The sequence below is a fragment of the Triturus cristatus genome, chromosome 12, assembly GCF_964204655.1.
Source record: "Triturus cristatus chromosome 12, aTriCri1.1, whole genome shotgun sequence".
NCBI classification, from domain to species: Eukaryota; Metazoa; Chordata; class Amphibia; order Caudata; family Salamandridae; genus Triturus; species Triturus cristatus.
In genome coordinates, this window is record NC_140595.1 from 662,152,136 (window position 1) to 662,168,854 (window position 16,719).

General features: G+C 41.4%; 18 non-coding genes across 18 annotated transcripts; 14 read left to right on the forward strand and 4 right to left on the reverse strand.

The window, feature by feature from the left end:
- The first annotated feature begins 738 nt into the window (after positions 1-738).
- On the forward strand, positions 739-820 carry TRNAS-GCU (transfer RNA serine (anticodon GCU)). The gene has a single exon. It is a non-coding gene; the product is annotated as a tRNA-Ser (tRNA).
- A 589-nt stretch (positions 821-1,409) lies between these two features.
- TRNAT-UGU (transfer RNA threonine (anticodon UGU)) lies at positions 1,410-1,481 on the forward strand. Its single transcript has one exon. It is a non-coding gene; the product is annotated as a tRNA-Thr (tRNA).
- A 1,173-nt stretch (positions 1,482-2,654) lies between these two features.
- TRNAI-UAU (transfer RNA isoleucine (anticodon UAU)) lies at positions 2,655-2,749 on the reverse strand. Its single transcript has 2 exons — positions 2,712-2,749; positions 2,655-2,690 (listed from the first exon to the last, which is right to left on the reverse strand). It is a non-coding gene; the product is annotated as a tRNA-Ile (tRNA).
- A 412-nt stretch (positions 2,750-3,161) lies between these two features.
- On the forward strand, positions 3,162-3,243 carry TRNAS-GCU (transfer RNA serine (anticodon GCU)). Its single transcript has one exon. It is a non-coding gene; the product is annotated as a tRNA-Ser (tRNA).
- Positions 3,244-3,833: 590 nt separating this feature from the next.
- Positions 3,834-3,905, forward strand: TRNAT-UGU (transfer RNA threonine (anticodon UGU)). Its single transcript has one exon. It is a non-coding gene; the product is annotated as a tRNA-Thr (tRNA).
- A 1,681-nt stretch (positions 3,906-5,586) lies between these two features.
- Positions 5,587-5,668, forward strand: TRNAS-GCU (transfer RNA serine (anticodon GCU)). Its single transcript has one exon. It is a non-coding gene; the product is annotated as a tRNA-Ser (tRNA).
- Positions 5,669-6,257: 589 nt separating this feature from the next.
- TRNAT-UGU (transfer RNA threonine (anticodon UGU)) lies at positions 6,258-6,329 on the forward strand. Its single transcript has one exon. It is a non-coding gene; the product is annotated as a tRNA-Thr (tRNA).
- Positions 6,330-7,502: 1,173 nt separating this feature from the next.
- Positions 7,503-7,597, reverse strand: TRNAI-UAU (transfer RNA isoleucine (anticodon UAU)). Its single transcript has 2 exons — positions 7,560-7,597; positions 7,503-7,538 (listed from the first exon to the last, which is right to left on the reverse strand). It is a non-coding gene; the product is annotated as a tRNA-Ile (tRNA).
- Positions 7,598-8,009: 412 nt separating this feature from the next.
- On the forward strand, positions 8,010-8,091 carry TRNAS-GCU (transfer RNA serine (anticodon GCU)). Its single transcript has one exon. It is a non-coding gene; the product is annotated as a tRNA-Ser (tRNA).
- Positions 8,092-8,681: 590 nt separating this feature from the next.
- Positions 8,682-8,753, forward strand: TRNAT-UGU (transfer RNA threonine (anticodon UGU)). The gene has a single exon. It is a non-coding gene; the product is annotated as a tRNA-Thr (tRNA).
- Positions 8,754-9,926: 1,173 nt separating this feature from the next.
- TRNAI-UAU (transfer RNA isoleucine (anticodon UAU)) lies at positions 9,927-10,021 on the reverse strand. The gene is made up of 2 exons: positions 9,984-10,021; positions 9,927-9,962 (listed from the first exon to the last, which is right to left on the reverse strand). It is a non-coding gene; the product is annotated as a tRNA-Ile (tRNA).
- Positions 10,022-10,433: 412 nt separating this feature from the next.
- Positions 10,434-10,515, forward strand: TRNAS-GCU (transfer RNA serine (anticodon GCU)). Its single transcript has one exon. It is a non-coding gene; the product is annotated as a tRNA-Ser (tRNA).
- A 590-nt stretch (positions 10,516-11,105) lies between these two features.
- On the forward strand, positions 11,106-11,177 carry TRNAT-UGU (transfer RNA threonine (anticodon UGU)). The gene has a single exon. It is a non-coding gene; the product is annotated as a tRNA-Thr (tRNA).
- Positions 11,178-12,858: 1,681 nt separating this feature from the next.
- Positions 12,859-12,940, forward strand: TRNAS-GCU (transfer RNA serine (anticodon GCU)). The gene has a single exon. It is a non-coding gene; the product is annotated as a tRNA-Ser (tRNA).
- A 589-nt stretch (positions 12,941-13,529) lies between these two features.
- Positions 13,530-13,601, forward strand: TRNAT-UGU (transfer RNA threonine (anticodon UGU)). Its single transcript has one exon. It is a non-coding gene; the product is annotated as a tRNA-Thr (tRNA).
- A 1,174-nt stretch (positions 13,602-14,775) lies between these two features.
- Positions 14,776-14,870, reverse strand: TRNAI-UAU (transfer RNA isoleucine (anticodon UAU)). The gene is made up of 2 exons: positions 14,833-14,870; positions 14,776-14,811 (listed from the first exon to the last, which is right to left on the reverse strand). It is a non-coding gene; the product is annotated as a tRNA-Ile (tRNA).
- Positions 14,871-15,282: 412 nt separating this feature from the next.
- TRNAS-GCU (transfer RNA serine (anticodon GCU)) lies at positions 15,283-15,364 on the forward strand. The gene has a single exon. It is a non-coding gene; the product is annotated as a tRNA-Ser (tRNA).
- Positions 15,365-15,954: 590 nt separating this feature from the next.
- On the forward strand, positions 15,955-16,026 carry TRNAT-UGU (transfer RNA threonine (anticodon UGU)). The gene has a single exon. It is a non-coding gene; the product is annotated as a tRNA-Thr (tRNA).
- The last annotated feature ends 693 nt before the right edge of the window (positions 16,027-16,719 follow it).

Consider the following 16,719-nt stretch of genomic DNA (forward strand, 5'->3'; position numbering starts at 1 on the left):
ATTATTCTACAAATGTATTTTTAAATGCACTGATGTGGTGTTTGCATGAAATGCAAGATGGCACATCATGGAATGTTTAAACTGAGCATCGCGGAGGATATGTGATATTTGGCACCCAGAGGAGTAGGACACGTAGATCCTATAAGAAGTAAAGACTCTCTAGCAAGGGCCGTCCATACTCTGAGTTTAAACTTTACTTTTTGTGAAATGGTTTATGAAAATCAACACGGCTGCTACAGGTGAGGCTCGAACTCACAACCTCGGCATGGCTCAGTGCAAGTACTGCTGTATAAGTACCACGCGCTAACCGATTGCGCAACTGGAGCTCTCTCTTTTCACATCTCCCCAGGTGAGCCATCTACAGCTGACCAAGTAGATGACAGACACTGCTCCATCATTCACTGTGCAAGATCGACTCACATGCTAGCATGTTATCATGACTATTAAAAATACAGTCCAAACGGAATAGATTCTATAATTGTCCTATAACATATGCTCTGTCTATTCAAAACCCCATAGAATTATATCTTGACAGTTCTGACAAAGTCTAGGGGAATCTTATGAATATTTGTAATTAGCACATAGTAAGAATTTCCCAAAAATGAAATGTAGGTCCCTGATTGGGGGAAGACGTGGAATGTGAGATCTTGCCTCAGCTGTTTTTTTCTTTTTTAGGTACAGTATATTGACACTTCAGTACCTTTTGTGAAGCAAGGTTTCAGATGGGGCTGTAGGGCAGACGAGGTGGCCGAGTGGTTAAGGCGATGGACTGCTAATCCATTGTGCTCTGCACGCGTGGGTTCGAATCCCACCTTCGTCGGAAAGCCATCAGAGTCTCTTTTGATGGCCAGCATTTCTTGTAGTATAATTACACTCTCTTTCAAGACAGAGCCAGGATCCGCTAGATGGGATCATCTGACTGTTCCATTTTAACAAATATGTCAAATAAAGTGAAGTATTTTGTGCGTAATAGAAATTAGATCTTTCATGGAGTTTCCAGAGGATTGCCTTTCACTCACTCCTGGCTTATTAACCAGTTTGGATAAATAGATTGATAAGAAAGCAGCTCTTACTCCTAAAGTTTAGGCCGTCTCAAATGAATGACTGTTAACATATGTCTGCCCCACAGAGACAGATCACTTCTAATAAGTGGGTTCTCTATATGTCACTGATTGCAGACATACTAACTAGAGCTATCGGTATGGTCTTGAATGCGAAAACTCTTATTTTCTCATATGAAAATGTAGTTTTTCATACTTCCAAAAAAAGTGCCTTAAGCATGGTCTTCAATGTGTGCGCGCATGTGGACATTCATATGCAACTACGTTTCCATACAGAGTCTCAAAATCATGGATATATTCATACCTCAGTAAGAATACATGTTGCAATTTACATCCTGCGTGCAGACTGGCCTTGTAGCTCAGTGGCAGAGCACTGGTCTTGTAAACCAGGGGTCATGAGTTCAAGCCTCATCAGGGCCTTTTTACATGAGTCTTTCTGTATGTTGTTTTCAAGTCATTCTTCCCTGGAGTCACACCTTGCTTTAGGATTGCTTATTGCCAAGCTTCCCTTTCCTGCTTTCATATTATCAAGAAAATATCATGAAGATCATTGAATTATAAATTATTGCCTCACCCCTTCCGATCGCCTGACGAACGCCTGACAAACGCCATTCTCACCCTGCCGGGCAAGCCCTGCCGGGCAAAGCCAAATAAGCCATGCATATTTACAGTTCCTTTGAAAGGCAGAGCGAGGACTAGGACCTCTGTTCCGACTGAATCTGCATCCACAGAAAGGATGTTATAAGGCCCTACAAATTTCACCAAGGAGATGTGAAAGTCTTCCCCCATAAAATACTTTTTTTCCCAGATACCCCGGCTCTTAGGCAAATGAGGTTACTCCTCAAAACCCCACCCCCACTCACCATAAATATCCTTCTCTCCTGCTGTCCATTCAAATGATACAAGGTATCTTGTACATAGAGAGAAAGGGAGAATAGGCAGACTTGCTTCAAAGATTTGGTGACCTTGGATGGGTGGGTTGAATGAAGAAGTGAACCTGGTTTCTGGGAGAGGAGTATCGAGATGAAGATGAGGAAAAGTGAACATGGACCACATTCATAGGTTAGAGAAATACATTTAATAGGTTGAATGGTTTTGAAAAGTGAACTTCGAGCAGTAATTGTTGGTTTTTAAACTGCACAGAAATTAAAAATGAATGTGGGATTGGAGGCACACTCTGAACAGAAAAGCACCATAAGCTGCTATGGTGCAACTCAAGATGGTGAATAGAACCTTTAATATGATGATGCTCTTCTTTTGCTAGTTTTTTCGAGTCACCTTTTATTGTAAGTAGCTGATACAGCATTTTTTGCAGCTCTTCAGTTTATGGTTATCATGTGAGAACACAGTTTTCATCATATTTATTATTCTACAAATGTATTTTTAAATGCACTGATGTGGTGTTTGCATGAAATGCAAGATGCTCATCATGGAATGTTTAAACTGAGCATCGCGGAGGATATGTGATATTTGGCACCCAGAGGAGTAGGACACGTAGATCCTATAAGAAGTAAAGACTCTCTAGCAAGGGCCGTCCATACTCTGAGTTTAAACTTTACTTTTTGTGAAATGGTTTATGAAAAACAACACGGCTGCTCCAGGTGAGGCTCGAACTCACAACCTCGGCATGGCTCAGTGCAAGTACTGCTGTATAAGTACCGCGCGCTAACCGATTGCGCCACTGGAGCTCTCTCTTTTCACATCTCCCCAGGTGAGCCATCTACAGCTGACCAAGTAGATGACAGACACTGCTCCATCATTCACTGTGCAAGATCGACTCACATGCTAGCATGTTATCATGACTATTAAAAATACAGTCCAAACGGAATAGATTCTATAATTGTCCTATAACATATGCTCTGTCTATTCAAAACCCCATAGAATTATATCTTGACAGTTCTGACAAAGTCTAGGGGAATCTTATGAATATTTGTAATTAGCACATAGTAAGAATTTCCCAAAAATGAAATGTAGGTCCCTGATTGGGGGAAGACGTGGAATGTGAGATCTTGCCTCAGCTGTTTTTTTCTTTTTTAGGTACAGTATATTGACACTTCAGTACCTTTTGTGAAGCAAGGTTTCAGATGGGGCTGTGGGGCAGACGAGGTGGCCGAGTGGTTAAGGCGATGGACTGCTAATCCATTGTGCTCTGCACGCGTGGGTTCGAATCCCACCTTCGTCGGAAAGCCATCAGAGTCTCTTTTGATGGCCAGCATTTCTTGTAGTATAATTACACTCTCTTTCAAGACAGAGCCAGGATCCGCTAGATGGGATCATCTGACTGTTCCATTTGAACAAATATGTCAAATAAAGTGAAGTATTTTGTGCGTAATAGAAATTAGATCTTTCATGGAGTTTCCAGAGGATTGCCTTTCACTCACTCCTGGCTTATTAACCAGTTTGGATAAATAGATTGATAAGAAAGCAGCTCTTACTCCTAAAGTTTAGGCCGTCTCAAATGAATGACTGTTAACATATGTCTGCCCCACAGAGACAGATCACTTCTAATAAGTGGGTTCTCTATATGTCACTGATTGTAGACATACTAACTAGAGCTATCGGTATGGTCTTGAATGCGAAAAACTCTTATTTTCTCATATGAAAATGTAGTTTTTCATACTTCCAAAAAAAGTGCCTTAAGCATGGTCTTCAATGTGTGCGCGCATGTGGACATTCATATGCAACTACGTTTCCATACAGAGTCTCAAAATCATAGATATATTCATACCTCAGTAAGAATACATGTTGCAATTTACATCCTGCGTGCAGACTGGCCTTGTAGCTCAGTGGCAGAGCACTGGTCTTGTAAACCAGGGGTCATGAGTTCAAGCCTCATCAGGGCCTTTTTACATGAGTCTTTCTGTATGTTGTTTTCAAGTCATTCTTCCCTGGAGTCACACCTTGCTTTAGGATTGCTTATTGCCAAGCTTCCCTTTCCTGCTTTCATATTATCAAGAAAATATCATGAAGATCATTGAATTATAAATTATTGCCTCACCCCTTCCGATCGCCTGACGAACGCCTGACAAACGCCATTCTCACCCTGGCGGGCAAGCCCTGCCGGGCAAAGCCAAATAAGCCATGCATATTTAAAGTTCCTTTGAAAGGCAGAGCGAGGACTAGGACCTCTGTTCCGACTGAATCTGCATCCACAGAAAGGATGTTATAAGGCCCTACAAATTTCACCAAGGAGATGTGAAAGTCTTCCCCCATAAAATACTTTTTTTCCCAGATACCCCGGCTCTTAGGCAAATGAGGTTACTCCTCAAAACCCCACCCCCACTCACCATAAATATCCTTCTCTCCTGCTGTCCATTCAAATGATACAAGGTATCTTGTACATAGAGAGAAAGGGAGAATAGGCAGACTTGCTTCAAAGATTTGGTGACTTTGGATGGGTGGGTTGAATGAAGAAGTGAACCTGGTTTCTGGAAAAGGAGTATCGAGATGAAGATGAGGAAAAGTGAACATGGACCACATTCATAGGTTAGAGAAATAGATTTAATAGGTTGAATGGTTTTGAAAAGTGAACTTCGAGCAGTAATTGTTGGTTTTTAAACTGCACAGAAATTAAAAATGAATGTGGGATTGGAGGCACACTCTGAACAGAAAAGCACCATAAGCTGCTATGGTGCAACTCAAGATGGTGAATAGAACCTTTAATATGATGATGCTCTTCTTTTGCTAGTTTTTTCGAGTCACCTTTTATTGTAAGTAGCTGATACAGCATTTTTTGCAGCTCTTCAGTTTATGGTTATCATGTGAGAACACAGTTTTCATCATATTTATTATTCTACAAATGTATTTTTAAATGCACTGATGTGGTGTTTGCATGAAATGCAAGATGGCACATCATGGAATGTTTAAACTGAGCATCGCGGAGGATATGTGATATTTGGCACCCAGAGGAGTAGGACACGTAGATCCTATAAGAAGTAAAGACTCTCTAGCAAGGGCCGTCCATACTCTGAGTTTAAACTTTACTTTTTGTGAAATGGTTTATGAAAAACAACACGGCTGCTACAGGTGAGGCTCGAACTCACAACCTCGGCATGGCTCAGTACAAGTACTGCTGTATAAGTACCGCGCGCTAACCGATTGCGCCACTGGAGCTCTCTCTTTTCACATCTCCCCAGGTGAGCCATCTACAGCTGACCAAGTAGATGACAGACACTGCTCCATCATTCACTGTGCAAGATCGACTCACATGCTAGCATGTTATCATGACTATTAAAAATACAGTCCAAACGGAATAGATTCTATAATTGTCCTATAACATATGCTCTGTCTATTCAAAACCCCATAGAATTATATCTTGACAGTTCTGACAAAGTCTAGGGGAATCTTATGAATATTTGTAATTAGCACATAGTAAGAATTTCCCAAAAATTAAATGTAGGTCCCTGATTGGGGGAAGACGTGGAATGTGAGATCTTGCCTCAGCTGTTTTTTTCTTTTTTAGGTACAGTATATTGACACTTCAGTACCTTTTGTGAAGCAAGGTTTCAGATGGGGCTGTGGGGCAGACGAGGTGGCCGAGTGGTTAAGGCGATGGACTGCTAATCCATTGTGCTCTGCACGCGTGGGTTCGAATCCCACCTTCGTCGGAAAGCCATCAGAGTCTCTTTTGATGGCCAGCATTTCTTGTAGTATAATTACACTCTCTTTCAAGACAGAGCCAGGATCCGCTAGATGGGATCATCTGACTGTTCCATTTTAACAAATATGTCAAATAAAGTGAAGTATTTTGTGCGTAATAGAAATTAGATCTTTCATGGAGTTTCCAGAGGATTGCCTTTCACTCACTCCTGGCTTATTAACCAGTTTGGATAAATAGATTGATAAGAAAGCAGCTCTTACTCCTAAAGTTTAGGCCGTCTCAAATGAATGACTGTTAACATATGTCTGCCCCACAGAGACAGATCACTTCTAATAAGTGGGTTCTCTATATGTCACTGATTGCAGACATACTAACTAGAGCTATCGGTATGGTCTTGAATGCGAAAACTCTTATTTTCTCATATGAAAATGTAGTTTTTCATACTTCCAAAAAAAGTGCCTTAAGCATGGTCTTCAATGTGTGCGCGCATGTGGACATTCATATGCAACTACGTTTCCATACAGAGTCTCAAAATCATGGATATATTCATACCTCAGTAAGAATACATGTTGCAATTTACATCCTGCGTGCAGACTGGCCTTGTAGCTCAGTGGCAGAGCACTGGTCTTGTAAACCAGGGGTCATGAGTTCAAGCCTCATCAGGGCCTTTTTACATGAGTCTTTCTGTATGTTGTTTTCAAGTCATTCTTCCCTGGAGTCACACCTTGCTTTAGGATTGCTTATTGCCAAGCTTCCCTTTCCTGCTTTCATATTATCAAGAAAATATCATGAAGATCATTGAATTATAAATTATTGCCTCACCCCTTCCGATCGCCTGACGAACGCCTGACAAACGCCATTCTCACCCTGCCGGGCAAGCCCTGCCGGGCAAAGCCAAATAAGCCATGCATATTTACAGTTCCTTTGAAAGGCAGAGCGAGGACTAGGACCTCTGTTCCGACTGAATCTGCATCCACAGAAAGGATGTTATAAGGCCCTACAAATTTCACCAAGGAGATGTGAAAGTCTTCCCCCATAAAATACTTTTTTTCCCAGATACCCCGGCTCTTAGGCAAATGAGGTTACTCCTCAAAACCCCACCCCCACTCACCATAAATATCCTTCTCTCCTGCTGTCCATTCAAATGATACAAGGTATCTTGTACATAGAGAGAAAGGGAGAATAGGCAGACTTGCTTCAAAGATTTGGTGACCTTGGATGGGTGGGTTGAATGAAGAAGTGAACCTGGTTTCTGGGAGAGGAGTATCGAGATGAAGATGAGGAAAAGTGAACATGGACCACATTCATAGGTTAGAGAAATACATTTAATAGGTTGAATGGTTTTGAAAAGTGAACTTCGAGCAGTAATTGTTGGTTTTTAAACTGCACAGAAATTAAAAATGAATGTGGGATTGGAGGCACACTCTGAACAGAAAAGCACCATAAGCTGCTATGGTGCAACTCAAGATGGTGAATAGAACCTTTAATATGATGATGCTCTTCTTTTGCTAGTTTTTTCGAGTCACCTTTTATTGTAAGTAGCTGATACAGCATTTTTTGCAGCTCTTCAGTTTATGGTTATCATGTGAGAACACAGTTTTCATCATATTTATTATTCTACAAATGTATTTTTAAATGCACTGATGTGGTGTTTGCATGAAATGCAAGATGCTCATCATGGAATGTTTAAACTGAGCATCGCGGAGGATATGTGATATTTGGCACCCAGAGGAGTAGGACACGTAGATCCTATAAGAAGTAAAGACTCTCTAGCAAGGGCCGTCCATACTCTGAGTTTAAACTTTACTTTTTGTGAAATGGTTTATGAAAAACAACACGGCTGCTCCAGGTGAGGCTCGAACTCACAACCTCGGCATGGCTCAGTGCAAGTACTGCTGTATAAGTACCGCGCGCTAACCGATTGCGCCACTGGAGCTCTCTCTTTTCACATCTCCCCAGGTGAGCCATCTACAGCTGACCAAGTAGATGACAGACACTGCTCCATCATTCACTGTGCAAGATCGACTCACATGCTAGCATGTTATCATGACTATTAAAAATACAGTCCAAACGGAATAGATTCTATAATTGTCCTATAACATATGCTCTGTCTATTCAAAACCCCATAGAATTATATCTTGACAGTTCTGACAAAGTCTAGGGGAATCTTATGAATATTTGTAATTAGCACATAGTAAGAATTTCCCAAAAATGAAATGTAGGTCCCTGATTGGGGGAAGACGTGGAATGTGAGATCTTGCCTCAGCTGTTTTTTTCTTTTTTAGGTACAGTATATTGACACTTCAGTACCTTTTGTGAAGCAAGGTTTCAGATGGGGCTGTGGGGCAGACGAGGTGGCCGAGTGGTTAAGGCGATGGACTGCTAATCCATTGTGCTCTGCACGCGTGGGTTCGAATCCCACCTTCGTCGGAAAGCCATCAGAGTCTCTTTTGATGGCCAGCATTTCTTGTAGTATAATTACACTCTCTTTCAAGACAGAGCCAGGATCCGCTAGATGGGATCATCTGACTGTTCCATTTGAACAAATATGTCAAATAAAGTGAAGTATTTTGTGCGTAATAGAAATTAGATCTTTCATGGAGTTTCCAGAGGATTGCCTTTCACTCACTCCTGGCTTATTAACCAGTTTGGATAAATAGATTGATAAGAAAGCAGCTCTTACTCCTAAAGTTTAGGCCGTCTCAAATGAATGACTGTTAACATATGTCTGCCCCACAGAGACAGATCACTTCTAATAAGTGGGTTCTCTATATGTCACTGATTGTAGACATACTAACTAGAGCTATCGGTATGGTCTTGAATGCGAAAAACTCTTATTTTCTCATATGAAAATGTAGTTTTTCATACTTCCAAAAAAAGTGCCTTAAGCATGGTCTTCAATGTGTGCGCGCATGTGGACATTCATATGCAACTACGTTTCCATACAGAGTCTCAAAATCATAGATATATTCATACCTCAGTAAGAATACATGTTGCAATTTACATCCTGCGTGCAGACTGGCCTTGTAGCTCAGTGGCAGAGCACTGGTCTTGTAAACCAGGGGTCATGAGTTCAAGCCTCATCAGGGCCTTTTTACATGAGTCTTTCTATATGTTGTTTTCAAGTCATTCTTCCCTGGAGTCACACCTTGCTTTAGGATTGCTTATTGCCAAGCTTCCCTTTCCTGCTTTCATATTATCAAGAAAATATCATGAAGATCATTGAATTATAAATTATTGCCTCACCCCTTCCGATCGCCTGACGAACGCCTGACAAACGCCATTCTCACCCTGCCGGGCAAGCCCTGCCGGGCAAAGCCAAATAAGCCATGCATATTTACAGTTCCTTTGAAAGGCAGAGCGAGGACTAGGACCTCTGTTCCGACTGAATCTGCATCCACAGAAAGGATGTTATAAGGCCCTACAAATTTCACCAAGGAGATGTGAAAGTCTTCCCCCATAAAATACTTTTTTTCCCAGATACCCCGGCTCTTAGGCAAATGAGGTTACTCCTCAAAACCCCACCCCCACTCACCATAAATATCCTTCTCTCCTGCTGTCCATTCAAATGATACAAGGTATCTTGTACATAGAGAGAAAGGGAGAATAGGCAGACTTGCTTCAAAGATTTGGTGACCTTGGATGGGTGGGTTGAATGAAGAAGTGAACCTGGTTTCTGGGAGAGGAGTATCGAGATGAAGATGAGGAAAAGTGAACATGGACCACATTCATAGGTTAGAGAAATACATTTAATAGGTTGAATGGTTTTGAAAAGTGAACTTCGAGCAGTAATTGTTGGTTTTTAAACTGCACAGAAATTAAAAATGAATGTGGGATTGGAGGCACACTCTGAACAGAAAAGCACCATAAGCTGCTATGGTGCAACTCAAGATGGTGAATAGAACCTTTAATATGATGATGCTCTTCTTTTGCTAGTTTTTTCGAGTCACCTTTTATTGTAAGTAGCTGATACAGCATTTTTTGCAGCTCTTCAGTTTATGGTTATCATGTGAGAACACAGTTTTCATCATATTTATTATTCTACAAATGTATTTTTAAATGCACTGATGTGGTGTTTGCATGAAATGCAAGATGCTCATCATGGAATGTTTAAACTGAGCATCGCGGAGGATATGTGATATTTGGCACCCAGAGGAGTAGGACACGTAGATCCTATAAGAAGTAAAGACTCTCTAGCAAGGGCCGTCCATACTCTGAGTTTAAACTTTACTTTTTGTGAAATGGTTTATGAAAAACAACACGGCTGCTCCAGGTGAGGCTCGAACTCACAACCTCGGCATGGCTCAGTGCAAGTACTGCTGTATAAGTACCGCGCGCTAACCGATTGCGCCACTGGAGCTCTCTCTTTTCACATCTCCCCAGGTGAGCCATCTACAGCTGACCAAGTAGATGACAGACACTGCTCCATCATTCACTGTGCAAGATCGACTCACATGCTAGCATGTTATCATGACTATTAAAAATACAGTCCAAACGGAATAGATTCTATAATTGTCCTATAACATATGCTCTGTCTATTCAAAACCCCATAGAATTATATCTTGACAGTTCTGACAAAGTCTAGGGGAATCTTATGAATATTTGTAATTAGCACATAGTAAGAATTTCCCAAAAATGAAATGTAGGTCCCTGATTGGGGGAAGACGTGGAATGTGAGATCTTGCCTCAGCTGTTTTTTTCTTTTTTAGGTACAGTATATTGACACTTCAGTACCTTTTGTGAAGCAAGGTTTCAGATGGGGCTGTGGGGCAGACGAGGTGGCCGAGTGGTTAAGGCGATGGACTGCTAATCCATTGTGCTCTGCACGCGTGGGTTCGAATCCCACCTTCGTCGGAAAGCCATCAGAGTCTCTTTTGATGGCCAGCATTTCTTGTAGTATAATTACACTCTCTTTCAAGACAGAGCCAGGATCCGCTAGATGGGATCATCTGACTGTTCCATTTGAACAAATATGTCAAATAAAGTGAAGTATTTTGTGCGTAATAGAAATTAGATCTTTCATGGAGTTTCCAGAGGATTGCCTTTCACTCACTCCTGGCTTATTAACCAGTTTGGATAAATAGATTGATAAGAAAGCAGCTCTTACTCCTAAAGTTTAGGCCGTCTCAAATGAATGACTGTTAACATATGTCTGCCCCACAGAGACAGATCACTTCTAATAAGTGGGTTCTCTATATGTCACTGATTGTAGACATACTAACTAGAGCTATCGGTATGGTCTTGAATGCGAAAAACTCTTATTTTCTCATATGAAAATGTAGTTTTTCATACTTCCAAAAAAAGTGCCTTAAGCATGGTCTTCAATGTGTGCGCGCATGTGGACATTCATATGCAACTACGTTTCCATACAGAGTCTCAAAATCATAGATATATTCATACCTCAGTAAGAATACATGTTGCAATTTACATCCTGCGTGCAGACTGGCCTTGTAGCTCAGTGGCAGAGCACTGGTCTTGTAAACCAGGGGTCATGAGTTCAAGCCTCATCAGGGCCTTTTTACATGAGTCTTTCTGTATGTTGTTTTCAAGTCATTCTTCCCTGGAGTCACACCTTGCTTTAGGATTGCTTATTGCCAAGCTTCCCTTTCCTGCTTTCATATTATCAAGAAAATATCATGAAGATCATTGAATTATAAATTATTGCCTCACCCCTTCCGATCGCCTGACGAACGCCTGACAAACGCCATTCTCACCCTGGCGGGCAAGCCCTGCCGGGCAAAGCCAAATAAGCCATGCATATTTACAGTTCCTTTGAAAGGCAGAGCGAGGACTAGGACCTCTGTTCCGACTGAATCTGCATCCACAGAAAGGATGTTATAAGGCCCTACAAATTTCACCAAGGAGATGTGAAAGTCTTCCCCCATAAAATACTTTTTTTCCCAGATACCCCGGCTCTTAGGCAAATGAGGTTACTCCTCAAAACCCCACCCCCACTCACCATAAATATCCTTCTCTCCTGCTGTCCATTCAAATGATACAAGGTATCTTGTACATAGAGAGAAAGGGAGAATAGGCAGACTTGCTTCAAAGATTTGGTGACTTTGGATGGGTGGGTTGAATGAAGAAGTGAACCTGGTTTCTGGAAAAGGAGTATCGAGATGAAGATGAGGAAAAGTGAACATGGACCACATTCATAGGTTAGAGAAATAGATTTAATAGGTTGAATGGTTTTGAAAAGTGAACTTCGAGCAGTAATTGTTGGTTTTTAAACTGCACAGAAATTAAAAATGAATGTGGGATTGGAGGCACACTCTGAACAGAAAAGCACCATAAGCTGCTATGGTGCAACTCAAGATGGTGAATAGAACCTTTAATATGATGATGCTCTTCTTTTGCTAGTTTTTTCGAGTCACCTTTTATTGTAAGTAGCTGATACAGCATTTTTTGCAGCTCTTCAGTTTATGGTTATCATGTGAGAACACAGTTTTCATCATATTTATTATTCTACAAATGGATTTTTAAATGCACTGATGTGGTGTTTGCATGAAATGCAAGATGGCACATCATGGAATGTTTAAACTGAGCATCGCGGAGGATATGTGATATTTGGCACCCAGAGGAGTAGGACACGTAGATCCTATAAGAAGTAAAGACTCTCTAGCAAGGGCCGTCCATACTCTGAGTTTAAACTTTACTTTTTGTGAAATGGTTTATGAAAAACAACACGGCTGCTACAGGTGAGGCTCGAACTCACAACCTCGGCATGGCTCAGTACAAGTACTGCTGTATAAGTACCGCGCGCTAACCGATTGCGCCACTGGAGCTCTCTCTTTTCACATCTCCCCAGGTGAGCCATCTACAGCTGACCAAGTAGATGACAGACACTGCTCCATCATTCACTGTGCAAGATCGACTCACATGCTAGCATGTTATCATGACTATTAAAAATACAGTCCAAACGGAATAGATTCTATAATTGTCCTATAACATATGCTCTGTCTATTCAAAACCCCATAGAATTATATCTTGACAGTTCTGACAAAGTCTAGGGGAATCTTATGAATATTTGTAATTAGCACATAGTAAGAATTTCCCAAAAATTAAATGTAGGTCCCTGATTGGGGGAAGACGTGGAATGTGAGATCTTGCCTCAGCTGTTTTTTTCTTTTTTAGGTACAGTATATTGACACTTCAGTACCTTTTGTGAAGCAAGGTTTCAGATGGGGCTGTGGGGCAGACGAGGTGGCCGAGTGGTTAAGGCGATGGACTGCTAATCCATTGTGCTCTGCACGCGTGGGTTCGAATCCCACCTTCGTCGGAAAGCCATCAGAGTCTCTTTTGATGGCCAGCATTTCTTGTAGTATAATTACACTCTCTTTCAAGACAGAGCCAGGATCCGCTAGATGGGATCATCTGACTGTTCCATTTTAACAAATATGTCAAATAAAGTGAAGTATTTTGTGCGTAATAGAAATTAGATCTTTCATGGAGTTTCCAGAGGATTGCCTTTCACTCACTCCTGGCTTATTAACCAGTTTGGATAAATAGATTGATAAGAAAGCAGCTCTTACTCCTAAAGTTTAGGCCGTCTCAAATGAATGACTGTTAACATATGTCTGCCCCACAGAGACAGATCACTTCTAATAAGTGGGTTCTCTATATGTCACTGATTGCAGACATACTAACTAGAGCTATCGGTATGGTCTTGAATGCGAAAACTCTTATTTTCTCATATGAAAATGTAGTTTTTCATACTTCCAAAAAAAGTGCCTTAAGCATGGTCTTCAATGTGTGCGCGCATGTGGACATTCATATGCAACTACGTTTCCATACAGAGTCTCAAAATCATGGATATATTCATACCTCAGTAAGAATACATGTTGCAATTTACATCCTGCGTGCAGACTGGCCTTGTAGCTCAGTGGCAGAGCACTGGTCTTGTAAACCAGGGGTCATGAGTTCAAGCCTCATCAGGGCCTTTTTACATGAGTCTTTCTGTATGTTGTTTTCAAGTCATTCTTCCCTGGAGTCACACCTTGCTTTAGGATTGCTTATTGCCAAGCTTCCCTTTCCTGCTTTCATATTATCAAGAAAATATCATGAAGATCATTGAATTATAAATTATTGCCTCACCCCTTCCGATCGCCTGACGAACGCCTGACAAACGCCATTCTCACCCTGCCGGGCAAGCCCTGCCGGGCAAAGCCAAATAAGCCATGCATATTTACAGTTCCTTTGAAAGGCAGAGCGAGGACTAGGACCTCTGTTCCGACTGAATCTGCATCCACAGAAAGGATGTTATAAGGCCCTACAAATTTCACCAAGGAGATGTGAAAGTCTTCCCCCATAAAATACTTTTTTTCCCAGATACCCCGGCTCTTAGGCAAATGAGGTTACTCCTCAAAACCCCACCCCCACTCACCATAAATATCCTTCTCTCCTGCTGTCCATTCAAATGATACAAGGTATCTTGTACATAGAGAGAAAGGGAGAATAGGCAGACTTGCTTCAAAGATTTGGTGACCTTGGATGGGTGGGTTGAATGAAGAAGTGAACCTGGTTTCTGGGAGAGGAGTATCGAGATGAAGATGAGGAAAAGTGAACATGGACCACATTCATAGGTTAGAGAAATACATTTAATAGGTTGAATGGTTTTGAAAAGTGAACTTCGAGCAGTAATTGTTGGTTTTTAAACTGCACAGAAATTAAAAATGAATGTGGGATTGGAGGCACACTCTGAACAGAAAAGCACCATAAGCTGCTATGGTGCAACTCAAGATGGTGAATAGAACCTTTAATATGATGATGCTCTTCTTTTGCTAGTTTTTTCGAGTCACCTTTTATTGTAAGTAGCTGATACAGCATTTTTTGCAGCTCTTCAGTTTATGGTTATCATGTGAGAACACAGTTTTCATCATATTTATTATTCTACAAATGTATTTTTAAATGCACTGATGTGGTGTTTGCATGAAATGCAAGATGGCACATCATGGAATGTTTAAACTGAGCATCGCGGAGGATATGTGATATTTGGCACCCAGAGGAGTAGGACACGTAGATCCTATAAGAAGTAAAGACTCTCTAGCAAGGGCCGTCCATACTCTGAGTTTAAACTTTACTTTTTGTGAAATGGTTTATGAAAAACAACACGGCTGCTCCAGGTGAGGCTCGAACTCACAACCTCGGCATGGCTCAGTGCAAGTACTGCTGTATAAGTACCGCGCGCTAACCGATTGCGCCACTGGAGCTCTCTCTTTTCACATCTCCCCAGGTGAGCCATCTACAGCTGACCAAGTAGATGACAGACACTGCTCCATCATTCACTGTGCAAGATCGACTCACATGCTAGCATGTTATCATGACTATTAAAAATACAGTCCAAACGGAATAGATTCTATAATTGTCCTATAACATATGCTCTGTCTATTCAAAACCCCATAGAATTATATCTTGACAGTTCTGACAAAGTCTAGGGGAATCTTATGAATATTTGTAATTAGCACATAGTAAGAATTTCCCAAAAATGAAATGTAGGTCCCTGATTGGGGGAAGACGTGGAATGTGAGATCTTGCCTCAGCTGTTTTTTTCTTTTTTAGGTACAGTATATTGACACTTCAGTACCTTTTGTGAAGCAAGGTTTCAGATGGGGCTGTGGGGCAGACGAGGTGGCCGAGTGGTTAAGGCGATGGACTGCTAATCCATTGTGCTCTGCACGCGTGGGTTCGAATCCCACCTTCGTCGGAAAGCCATCAGAGTCTCTTTTGATGGCCAGCATTTCTTGTAGTATAATTACACTCTCTTTCAAGACAGAGCCAGGATCCGCTAGATGGGATCATCTGACTGTTCCATTTGAACAAATATGTCAAATAAAGTGAAGTATTTTGTGCGTAATAGAAATTAGATCTTTCATGGAGTTTCCAGAGGATTGCCTTTCACTCACTCCTGGCTTATTAACCAGTTTGGATAAATAGATTGATAAGAAAGCAGCTCTTACTCCTAAAGTTTAGGCCGTCTCAAATGAATGACTGTTAACATATGTCTGCCCCACAGAGACAGATCACTTCTAATAAGTGGGTTCTCTATATGTCACTGATTGTAGACATACTAACTAGAGCTATCGGTATGGTCTTGAATGCGAAAAACTCTTATTTTCTCATATGAAAATGTAGTTTTTCATACTTCCAAAAAAAGTGCCTTAAGCATGGTCTTCAATGTGTGCGCGCATGTGGACATTCATATGCAACTACGTTTCCATACAGAGTCTCAAAATCATAGATATATTCATACCTCAGTAAGAATACATGTTGCAATTTACATCCTGCGTGCAGACTGGCCTTGTAGCTCAGTGGCAGAGCACTGGTCTTGTAAACCAGGGGTCATGAGTTCAAGCCTCATCAGGGCCTTTTTACATGAGTCTTTCTGTATGTTGTTTTCAAGTCATTCTTCCCTGGAGTCACACCTTGCTTTAGGATTGCTTATTGCCAAGCTTCCCTTTCCTGCTTTCATATTATCAAGAAAATATCATGAAGATCATTGAATTATAAATTATTGCCTCACCCCTTCCGATCGCCTGACGAACGCCTGACAAACGCCATTCTCACCCTGCCGGGCAAGCCCTGCCGGGCAAAGCCAAATAAGCCATGCATATTTACAGTTCCTTTGAAAGGCAGAGCGAGGACTAGGACCTCTGTTCCGACTGAATCTGCATCCACAGAAAGGATGTTATAAGGCCCTACAAATTTCACCAAGGAGATGTGAAAGTCTTCCCCCATAAAATACTTTTTTTCCCAGATACCCCGGCTCTTAGGCAAATGAGGTTACTCCTCAAAACCCCACCCCCACTCACCATAAATATCCTTCTCTCCTGCTGTCCATTCAAATGATACAAGGTATCTTGTACATAGAGAGAAAGGGAGAATAGGCAGACTTGCTTCAAAGATTTGGTGACCTTGGATGGGTGGGTTGAATGAAGAAGTGAACCTGGTTTCTGGGAGAGGAGTATCGAGATGAAGATGAGGAAAAGTGAACATGGACCACATTCATAGGTTAGAGAAATACATTTAATAGGTTGAATGGTTTTGAAAAGTGAACTTCGA